Source organism: Nannospalax galili, unplaced genomic scaffold (assembly GCF_000622305.1).
Source record: "Nannospalax galili isolate Female #2095 unplaced genomic scaffold, S.galili_v1.0 scaffold384, whole genome shotgun sequence".
NCBI lineage: Eukaryota > Metazoa > Chordata > Mammalia > Rodentia > Spalacidae > Nannospalax > Nannospalax galili.
In genome coordinates, this window is record NW_008352648.1 from 2153 (window position 1) to 13308 (window position 11156).

General features: G+C 41.6%; 1 pseudogene; it reads left to right on the forward strand.

The window, feature by feature from the left end:
- The first annotated feature begins 3060 nt into the window (after positions 1–3060).
- Positions 3061–10805, forward strand: LOC103747277 (annotated as a pseudogene).
- Positions 10806–11156: the final 351 nt, after the last annotated feature.

Here is an 11156-nt window from a genome sequence, read left to right on the forward strand (position 1 = left end):
CTCCTTCTCTCTCTTCCAGCTCATTGATAAAGTTCAGCAGATATAGTTTGAAAATTATAGACACTAACAGAAAACTTTTCAAATTAGAGCTGGTTTCCTAAACCAAAACCCCACCTACCCATCCAGATAGAGTTAACACATGTGTTTCTGTAAATGTGATTTATTGGTGATAATCACAATGTTCCCAGCTCCAAAATTCATACTACCACCTGTGCCTAATTCTCTAGAAATGAAATATGTTCACATGTAAAAAAAAAATCTTAAGTGAAAGTCAATCCCATCACTCCATGTATCCATCTTTCTTTACAGTCTATTTTTCACTTAGCTTTCATTTAGTTTGTTCACTTGAATCAGAGGTGGAACAAATAATCAAATTGGAAAATGAAGACTTTGTAAGGTTTACTATTACTTTAATAATACATCTGTGCTGGATAGTTTTAGTGTCAACTTGACACACCTGGGTTGAGGGAGCCTCAATTGGGGGATTGCCTCAATTGGAATGGCCTGTGGATGTCTGAGGGGCATCTTCTTGATGAGTGATGTGGGAGGGCCCAGCCCACTGTGGGTGGTGCCACCCCTGGGCAGGTGGGCCTATGTTGCATAAGAAAGCAGGCTGAGCAGGGGCCAGGGGAGCAAGCTAGTAAGCAGTTTTCCTCCATGGCCTGTGCTCCAGTTCTTGCCTCCAGGGTCCTGCCCTGAGTTCCTACCTTGGGCTCCCTGATGAACTGTGACCTAGGAGATGTAATCTGAATAAACCCTTTCCTCCCCAAGTTGGAAGTGGTCAGTGTGTTTTGTCACAGCAATGAAGAAACAAACTAGAACAGACGTTATCAGGAACTGGACTCCAAGCCATGCATGTCATATTCTGGAAAATAATCTGGCTCCATGCTTCCCATTCCTTGAAAATATAAATGAGACTGAATTCAAGAGTAGTGAACTAAATTGTTGGGCAGAGGAAATTTCAAGACAGCATAACATCCAGTCTGTGGCATGATCATTGCTCACTGATCTTAGATTTACGGTGAGAGAGGGCAGAAGTGGAGTGGAACGGTATGCAAAGTATGCAGTTTGCTGAAGAATGGTGTGTGGGTGAGCCAAAACTTTTAAGCAAATCAGCTGGTTAGAGATATTAGTACAGTTAAAGAGAATCCTCATGCTCTGTACTAGGACAATAGTAATCAATTCTTAGAGGTAAGAGCTCACCCACTGAACACCGCAGGGCATAACAATGAAAATTCATGGGGCAGGAGAGATGGCTCAGCAGTTAAGAGCACTTGCTACTCTGGCAGAGGACTGAGTCTGGTTCCCAGCACCCACATGGAGGCTAACACCTGCCCTTAACTCCAGCTTCAAAGGATCTGATGCCCTCTTCTGGTTTCTGTAGGCACCAGGCACACATATGTGCACTTACATACATGCAGGCAAAACACACATACACACACAAAAATAAATATTTTAATGAAAACTCATTTGAAAGCAAATACCTTAAAAGTTTATAACCTGGTTATTTCTTTCTTCTTTCTTTCTTTCTTTCTCTTTCTTTTATAGGGGTTCATAGTTAAAAGATTGCCTTGGGTCTCGGTCTTTGGGCTTTTAAACTGTGTTGGAAATATAAAACTTGGAGACTTTTGAAGTTAGACTGGCCATGAGCATGAGCTTATGGGACCAGGAGAATGTTATGGCTTAGATAAAAAGTGCCTTCCAAAAAAAAAAAAACCAGTGTCTCCCACAGACTCATATGTTTGAAGTCTTAGACCCCAGATGTTGGAACCTTTCAGAAATGGGACCCGATTGGAAGAAGTGAGTCACTAGGGGGCACTGTGAGGGTTGTAACCTGGCCCTAGTTCTGGCCCAATCTCTAGGCTTCCTGATTCTGTTACGAGGTAGTAAGTATTGCCTCGCACTCCTGTCCCCACATCACCATGCTTTCCCTGCCATGGTGGACTGCATCCCCTTAAATTATAAGCCAAAATGCACCTCTCTTTTCTTGAAAAAAATGGGGCGGGGAGGAAATATTGACATATGCTACAAATGTGGCTGAACCTGAAAACACTGTACTAAATGAAAGCAGCCAGACATATATAATAAAGGTTATGTATTATATAATTCCACTTTTATGAAATGTCCATGGACACAGATTGGGGCTTGCTAGGGACTGAGAGGGTGGAGGATAGCCTCACTACTAATGGGCATGATGCTTTTGTGTGAGAGACAAAAATGTCCTAAACTAATGTTCTACAGGATCTAGATACTGTTCAGTGCTACATGAAATACCTCTAAATTGTGAACTTGGAATACAATAAACGTATAGAGTATATTAATTTGTAATATCTGTGTTTACTGAAAACATAGTAAGCTATATTTACCCTATCATTTTTCCACTGAGACAATGTTCTAGGTGTTACAAAAAGATAGAGGTGTGAAAGTTAGTTTCTCTCCTTAAAAGTTACAATTTAATGGTGCAGAGTTGTACATTTAGACATCAATACCAGAAGACAGAATGTGATCAGGGAACAAAGGAGGCAAAAACTCATTTCTTTGATCAACTGGAACAGGGCGGTGGCATTTCTCAGGGGGTTGGTGGCGGGGTCCAGCCAGAGTATCAGTGCAGGAAGTCTGGAGAAGGTGGGTTTTGAGCTGGCACTTGAAGGAACCAGCACAGTCTGGAGAACCTCAGCTCAAATTCAAAAGCTCCATAAGCACATGGGTATGCATCTCTGTTACCTCTTCCAGTAGGGAGATCTAGGTACTAATATTCTGCTCCTGTTTTGTAGGTACAAGGCAAATATCTAGAAGAAAATTTCAATCATGCTGCTATGACTGGCAACGTCAATCTGTCAGTTCCTTCCATGCAGAAGAATCAAAAATAAATCATGAAAGGCAGAACGTAGCTCCACTCTCATGAAACATGGATTATGTGTAGAGTCTTTGAAAGAATAGAAAATGAAAGACAGAAGACGAGGAAAAGTATGGTGGAGAAACCTGACAAAGACTACCTCAGCTAGGAGATCAAGGTCAGCATCATTGAGATAAGTCAGGTTATCCAAAAATGCTTCTGAGGGTGCAATGTAGGCTCCACGCAAATGAAGCAGATCCTTGTACCCCTCCAAGGGAAAGCAGTTGATGGACAAGAACACCACGCTGTGCATGTCATTCCAGCATCTGAAAAACAAGCCAGCTCTGGAGAAACCATTGACTCATATCCAGAGGAGTGTGGGCTTTGTGTCCATTAAAGAGGACCCCACTGAGAGCAGGGACATGCTGCTGGTCGATCAAGTGCCAGCTGTTGCCCATGCTAGGACCATTTCCGCATGTGAAGTCACTGTGCCAGCCCAGAATATTGGTCTGCAACCTGAGACGATGTCCTTCTTCCAGCCTTAGATATCACCACAAAAATCTCCAGGAGCACTGTTGGAGTTCTGAGTGACGTGCATCTGTTAAAGACTGGAGACAAAGTAGGAGCCAGCAAACCACACTGCTGAACATGGTATCTCGCCCTTCTCTTTTGGGCTAATCACCCAGCAGGTGTTTGACAATGGCAACATCTATAACCCCATCACTGAGGAAACTTTGCATTGTCTCCTTCCAGGGTGTTCACAACATTACCAGTGTTTCTCTACAGAATGGTGAGCAATTGCTGCCTCTGTGCAGCATTCTGTCATCAGTGGGTACCAGAGTGTCCTGGTTTTGTCTGTAAAGACTCAAGACATCTTCTACTCGCTGAGAAGGTCAAGGCCTTCTTGGCTCATTCATCTGCATTTGTGGGTGCTGCACCTCTGGCCCCTGCCACCACTGCAGCCTCAGGCAAGGAAGAGTGAGAGGAGTCAGACAAGGACATGAGATTTGGTCTCTGACTACTTCCTTCAAAGCAACCATTCAGTCACCTTTATTTGGGAAATATGGAAATAGAGACATATTTCTTGGGGATTTCAGGGATGGCTCAGTGGTTAACAGTACTTGGGCTCTTCCAGAGGACCTGGGTTCATGTTCCCCACACCCGATGGCATCTATAAATCCATTTCCAAGGGATCTGACACCCTCTTCTGGCCTCTGTGGACATTGTATGTGCATGGAGCACCTACACACATGCAAACAAAACACACATAAAATAAAAATAAATTAAGAAATTTTAAACCTATGTAGTCGAGTTGAAGAGATGGCTCAGGGTTTTAGAGTACTTGCTGCTCTTCCAGAGGGCCCAGGTTCATGTTCCCAGCATCCACACAGCAGCTAACAACCATGCTCAACTCCAGTTCTAGGACCTTTATGGCATTGGACACAGGAGTACACTTATGTACAAGCAGGCAAAAAATCAAAATAAAATAATAAAAGACTTACTTTTCTTTTAAATAAAGGAAATAAAGAACATTCATCTATGCAAACCTCATTTTACTTCTCAACTTTTTTTTTTGTAGTACTTGGAATTGAACCTAAGACTTGTACATGCTAAGCCAAGCACACTACCATTGAGCTACATCCCCAGCCCTCTTTTTACATTTTATTTAGCGTCATGGTCTCACCGCATTGCCCAGGTTGGCCTTGGTCTCAGTGTTTGACCAAGGCTTCCCTTGAACTTGCAATCCTCCTGCCTCAGCTTCCTGAACAGTGGGATCCTGTACCATCAGGCCTTCTCAGCATTTGCAACCACCTTTTATTCCCCTTCTAACCCTTCTACCTCCTCTCAGAGCTTTATCATTAACTTCCTGTTTATCATTCCATGTATGTTTTATTTTTCTAACATATAAGTGTGTGCTTTAATCAGTCTCTATGTCAAAATTATGTATTTCCATGAATACTTGTGAATGCAAGTAAAAAGAAAAAAAAGAAAATATAAATATTGAACTGACCCTAATGCTTACTTCAGGAAGGAGGGGAGAATAGGATAAGCAGGAAGTAGAATTCTCTTCTGAAGTGTTATTATGGAGTTCACACAGGAAGACTGTCTTGCTTTCATAACTTTTAAATTGGAAGAAAATGAAGATGAAGAAGAGGAAGAAGAGGAGGAGGAAGAGGAGGAGAAAGCGGAGCAGAAGGAGAAGGAGGAAAAAACATGGTTTCTATTACAACATCCTTCAGTTCAGAAAATAAAATTTTTCTTCACCTTCCACAATACCCTGCATCCAGCAGCTGTCAAATACTTATGAATGCCAAAACACAATAAGTGTTGGCTTCAGCATTCCTTCCTGCCCATTAATCCAGTGGTTCTAATCCTTGATCACATGTTACAATCATTTGAAAAGAATTATTAAAATTCTGAGCCTCTGGACCACTTCACATTAAATTCATTGGAATCTCTTGCAGATGGGGCAAGGATTCTATTAGCGTTTCCTATACTCATCAAAACTACATTGTACACCAAAGTTTAGGCAGATTTCACTTATCACTTGGTAGAAGACATCTAAATGGTTCTTGGTTTCATTAGGAAAACGAGTATCCTGTGCTAGGAGAATACTGTTGAACATCAGATAGAAAACAGTGATTGGAAAGTTCACATTTACTTATGCCGTGTATGAGGGGAGGCACACGAGTCACACATGGAGGTTAGAGGGTACGTTTCAGGAGTTGGTTCTGGCCTCCCACCCTGTTTGAGGCAGAGTCTCCCATGTTTCTGCTTTTGTTCTTTGTAGCCCAGGCTTGCTAGTCTGGGAACTCTAAGCAGTTCTCCTCTCTTCACCTCCCATCTCACCACAGGAGTACTAGGATTGCAGATACACACTACTACATCAGGCTTTTTTTTTTTTTTAACATGGGTTCAAAGGATCGGAACTCAGGTCATCAGACATTCTCAGCAAGCACTTTTACCCATGTAGCCATCTTCCTGGTCCAAAATTTTCTCATGTTTATTTTTTAAATATTTTGTTATTTTTACTTTTATGTGTATGAGTGTATTGCCTGTATGTATATTAAGTGTACCCGTGTCATGCAATGCCGATGAAGGTCAGAAGAGGGTGTCAGATTCCCTGGAACTGGAGTTACAGATGGTGTTAGCTGCCATGTAGGTGCTGGGAACTGAAACCAGGTCCTCTGCAAGAGTTCTTAATCACTGAGCCAGTTCTCCAGCCCCTCGTGTTTATTTTTATAATACAAATTTGTAGGCAAAAATCAGGCACTGTCTTAGTTTGCTTTTCTCTTGCTATGATAAAACACTGACCAAAAGCAATTTGGGGAAGAAAGGTTTTCTTATTCTTCCAAATGACAGTCCATCACTGAGGTTAGCCAGGGCAAGAACTCAAGACAGGGGTCTAGAGGCAAGAACTGAAACACAGAACATGGAGCACAGAACTGCTTACTGGTTGCTCCTCTGGCCTGTGCTCAGCCTGCTCTCTTTCACAACCCAGGACCACCTGCCCAGGGGTGGCATCACTCATAGTGCTGGGCCCTCCCACATTACTCAACAATCAAGAAAATGCCTCTCAGATGCTCCCACAGGCCAGTCTGATGGAGAAATTCCTCAGTTGAGATTCCCTCTTTCCAGGCTTATCAAGTTGACAACTGAAGCAGTTCAGCACAAACGTCTAGTCTGGTATGGCGCAACATACTTCCAACACTCAGGAGTTGAAGGCAGCAGGAGCTCTAGTTCTAAGCTAGCCTGGGCTACAATGTAAGAGCTTGTCTCAAAAACAAAACAAGGGGCCAGAGAGATGGTAATGCAGTTAAGAGTGCAGGCTGCTCTTGCAGAAGACCTGGGTTCCATTCCCAGTACTCATATGGTGGCTAACAACTGTCTGTAACTACAATTCCAGGGTATCTGATGCCGTCTTCTGGCCTTCTGGCATTGCACAAAATGGGTGCACTTATACACATGCAGGCAAAACAATTATACACATAAAATAAAAATAAATGAATCAGGCCATGTGTGGTGGGCCATCCCTTTAACCCTAGCACTTGTGAGGCAGAGGCAAGCAGGATCACTGTGAGTCTGGTCTACATAGCAAGTTATAGGCCATCTAGGGCTACAGGGAAAGAAAAACAAAAATCGAATGTGTAGATAATATAATTGCCAAGTCCTTTGTGTTGCAGGGATACTCGAGGAGTCCTCAATATTATTTTGGGGGGAATGGATGAATAAGCAAAGCTGAGGAAGGTTCACATGTAGAAAACATGCATTTATTCAAGATTCACTGAGTACTGCCTGGAGAGCTAGAGCATGTCTGTAATCCCAGCATTCTGGAGGCTGGGGCAAGAAGTTCATGAGTTTGAGGCCAGCCTGGAGCTATATTTACAATGAGTTCTATGCCAGCTTGAGTTACTTAGTGAGAACCTGTCTCAAAGCAGAACAAAATGAAACATAATTTATGGAGTGACCAATATGCACCAAGCCCTGTGCTAAATCCCAGAAGCACTCAGTTTTGACTAAGAAACAGGCCTTGAGGGCTAGAGGAGTGGCAGAGGCGAGGGTATAGTACGGTTGATAGAGTGCTTACCTAGTATACATGAAGCCTTGGGTTCAATTCCCAGCACCACATAAACAGGGTTGTGATGGCATATACTTGTAACCCTAGAACCTGGGAGGTAGAGGATCATACTTAGCTACATAGCAAATTTGAGGCCAACCTTGGATAAAAAATAAACAAACAACAAAAAAAACCTCTGTCTCAAAAAAAAAATTCATTAAATGATTGCTTTTAAAAAGCCAGCCATAGTGGTATTTGACCACAGTCCAAGCATTTGGTTGGCAGAAGCAGGAGAATTGATGCAATTGTGAATCCAGCCTAGTCTACATGCAGCTCTAGGCTACAGGGCCAGAGTGAGATCCTGCCTCAAACAAACAAAGCAAGCAAGAAAGGAAGAAATAAAAGAAAAAAAGAAAGAAGGAAGGGAGGGAAGGAGAGAGGGAGGGAGAGAGGGAGAAGCAGGAAGGAAATAATAGCCAAAGGCAGGGAAGACATACCAGACATGTGCATGTTACCCCCACATATTTCTCTCTCCTTTTCCTAATCTTTTCTGAATAGGAAAAGAAATGATCTTAGTGTGGGAATATGTGCCAATACTGAGTCTTCAATGATCCAGAGAGTGAAGTAAATACCCTAATGAGATGCTCAACCAATGATCTAGAAAAGGACTGGAGGCATGGATCCTGACCTCGGACCCTGGTCCAGGCCTGCTTGCCTGCTAACCCCATCTCCCGGCCAGATGTGAGCATCTTTGGAGTCCTCACTTCTGAGTCAGCATTCCAAACCTGCATGTTCTACTAAGGACGGAGTAAATGAAAGTAAATTATACTGACGTCACCTTGGACTTCCAAGGGGCAAAATTTTAAGAAAATCCAAAGACTGTTTTTGCTGCTAACACACAGTGTTGGTGTAGCTGTCATCTGGATTAAATTCGAGTTCCACAATTGCTACATATTCTCCAAGAAATATTTGAACTAGTTGCCAAGATGAAATGAATAGCATATTCTAAACCATATAACTCTAAATTTAATCTGTAATCTGAGTATGACGTTTTGTTTTATTTTAATGCTAGAAAGCCTGGCATTGTTTGGCCTAAAACTTGTGGCGCTCTGCCTGTCTCAACTCCTGAAGTGCTGAGGTTGCAGGCATGCACCACAATCCCTGGCATAAAAAACCTTTTTGAAACAGACTGGAATAGAAAGGTAAGTTATTTTCCCATTTTATTTCCTCATTAAAAACAGAAAAGTTGGGGCTGGAGATTTGGCTCAGTGGTTAAGAGCACTGCTGCTCTTGCAGAGGACCTGGGTTCAATTCCCAGCACCCACATGGTGGCTAACAACCATCTGTAACTCCAGTTCCAGGGGAATCCAATGCAACGCTCTCTTCTCACCTGTGCAGGCATTACATGACATGGGTGCACTTACATACATGCAGTCAATACACTCATACACATAAAATAAAAATACTAAAAATAGTGGGTGTGGTGGTGCACGCCTTTAATCCCAGCACTTGGGAGGCAGAGGCAGGTGGATCTCTGTGAGTTCAAGGCCAGCCTGGTCTACATAGTGAGTTCTAGGACAGCTGGGGCTACAGGGAGACCCTGTCTCAAGAAGACCAAAATAATAATAATAATAATAATAATTTCAAAAATAAAACCAGAAAAGTTTTCTTTTATCATTATGCCAATTCATTTTTCTTAGTCTATTACCACAACTTGATTTAAACACAAACATATAGTGGGATCGTATTTACAAAATGCTCTTTTTATTTTATTTTTAATTATGTGTCTGTGTGTCTCTGTGTGAGTCTGTGCAGGTACCCACAGAGAATAGAAGCACTGGATCCCTCGAGCTGGAGTTATAGGAAGTTGTGCACTATTTGATATGGGTGCTGGGAACCAAACTTGGATCTTCTGGAAGAGCAGTACCTGCTCTTAACCACTGAGCCATCTCTCCAGCAGAATGCCTTATGTGGTTAAATGCCAACTTTAACTTTTGAAAGAAGGGGTCTCATCTTTCTACCCTACTCATCATGCTGATGCCTTCAGGAAAGAGACAACTATTGTGAATAGTAATGAGAGGAAAGGAAAATGAGAGAGAAAGAAGAGGGGAGAAACTGCAGCAAAATATTTGCCTCATGGTTTTAAAGAACTCCCTCAGCTCATGGATCCTGTGAGCAATCAGACTTTACAAAGGCCAGCTGTCACTTTAAAGAATAACAAGGCTTGGGTCAAGTGACATGACTGATTCAAAGGTCAAAATCATTGTACCCCATGTGGATTCTTTGTTCAAGCACAATAAGGGAGCTTTAAGAGGTCAGAACACTACAATTAAGAAAAGTTTGCTTGAAATAGAGTTTTTATGATGTGTTTATTTATAATATTTAAATAGCATTTATATATTGTAACCAAGCCCATGAAAGTCCATTATGTGTGAACATAACTATATAGACATGATCCAAATAACTTAAGCCTTCAAATATATCAACCTTATGCTTTCAGAATAAAATATAGTACATACAGAGCAAAACTAAAAAGTCTGCTCTTGTGTTAAATTTCCACTTCATTATCATCTCATTAAGTAGAGGATAAACAGGCCTTTAGCTCTGAATAACTCAAATGACCCTAGGGAGAAAGATTTTAGAAATCACATTGTAAAAGCTGAACACAATCCGATTAGTCTTTAACTCCTACTTAATATGGCTTAGATCTTTCAAAATAACATGATTTCAGAATATATACACTGTATGTTAACAGGACTTTGTAAGGATCACCTAAATATCTGAATAAATAATTGGTATTCAATCATCTGGGAATTTTGAAATTCCAGTGCCTGAATTAAAATACCCCTCTCTCTCTTCTATACATGGAGAACATGACATTTTTTTAAAAGATGTAATTTTTTTGTCAATTTCATGGAGGAATTTGGGGTAAAATGTAAAGACAGCTCTTAAGATAATGAGAAGGATTTGGGGTTGTCAGCTTTGGGGACTAAACACAGAGTCAGTCACCTAAGAGATGATTATAAATGCCTGCTGAATTTAGGGGCCTTTCATGAAATGGAAGTGGACAGACAAGGGGCACAGCTTGGCCTTTGTTATGGAGACCTTTAGAAATATGTTTTGTAGCTATTAGAAAAATTAGAGTTTGTAGAATTTTGTTTCTGTTATTGAGAAAATTTGGTGATCCCTAGGTGAAGAAGGGCTGTGGGACTGCAAGACAAGTAGTTCTAAGGAAACACTAACTGTGTTGTTCAGTATAATGGTCTGTTTGGAAGAAATGGGATCTTTACATTTTCTTGAAAATTGTTCTTAGGGCTTCCAATGTGCCTGGAGGAGCACTTCAACAATGCCAAGTCTTTATCTCTGCAGTCACCAGAGATGCATCCACAGCAGAGCAGGCTGATCTGGTGAGGCTGTCTTCTGGCACTTCTGCACTTGAAGGGAAGAAAATGATTCACCTGAAATGAACTCCAGACGATCACCAATGAGTAACAACCCCCATAAGCAATTCCTTCTCTCCTGTCTAACTTCAGAACATTGCCTTCTTAGCACTGAAGGAGACATTAGAAAAGCATGGGAGCCGAAGGGAAGCTGGAAAGTATACAAAACATTATTTGCAAAAACATTTTCAACAGAATGTAGGGGAAGCAATTGCCTCTATGGTTTTAAGAGACACTGTTCTGCACGCAGCAGATGTAGTTGATTGACACAAACACGACACAGTATCTCCGAACACAAATAGAAACCGAGTAAACTGACTTA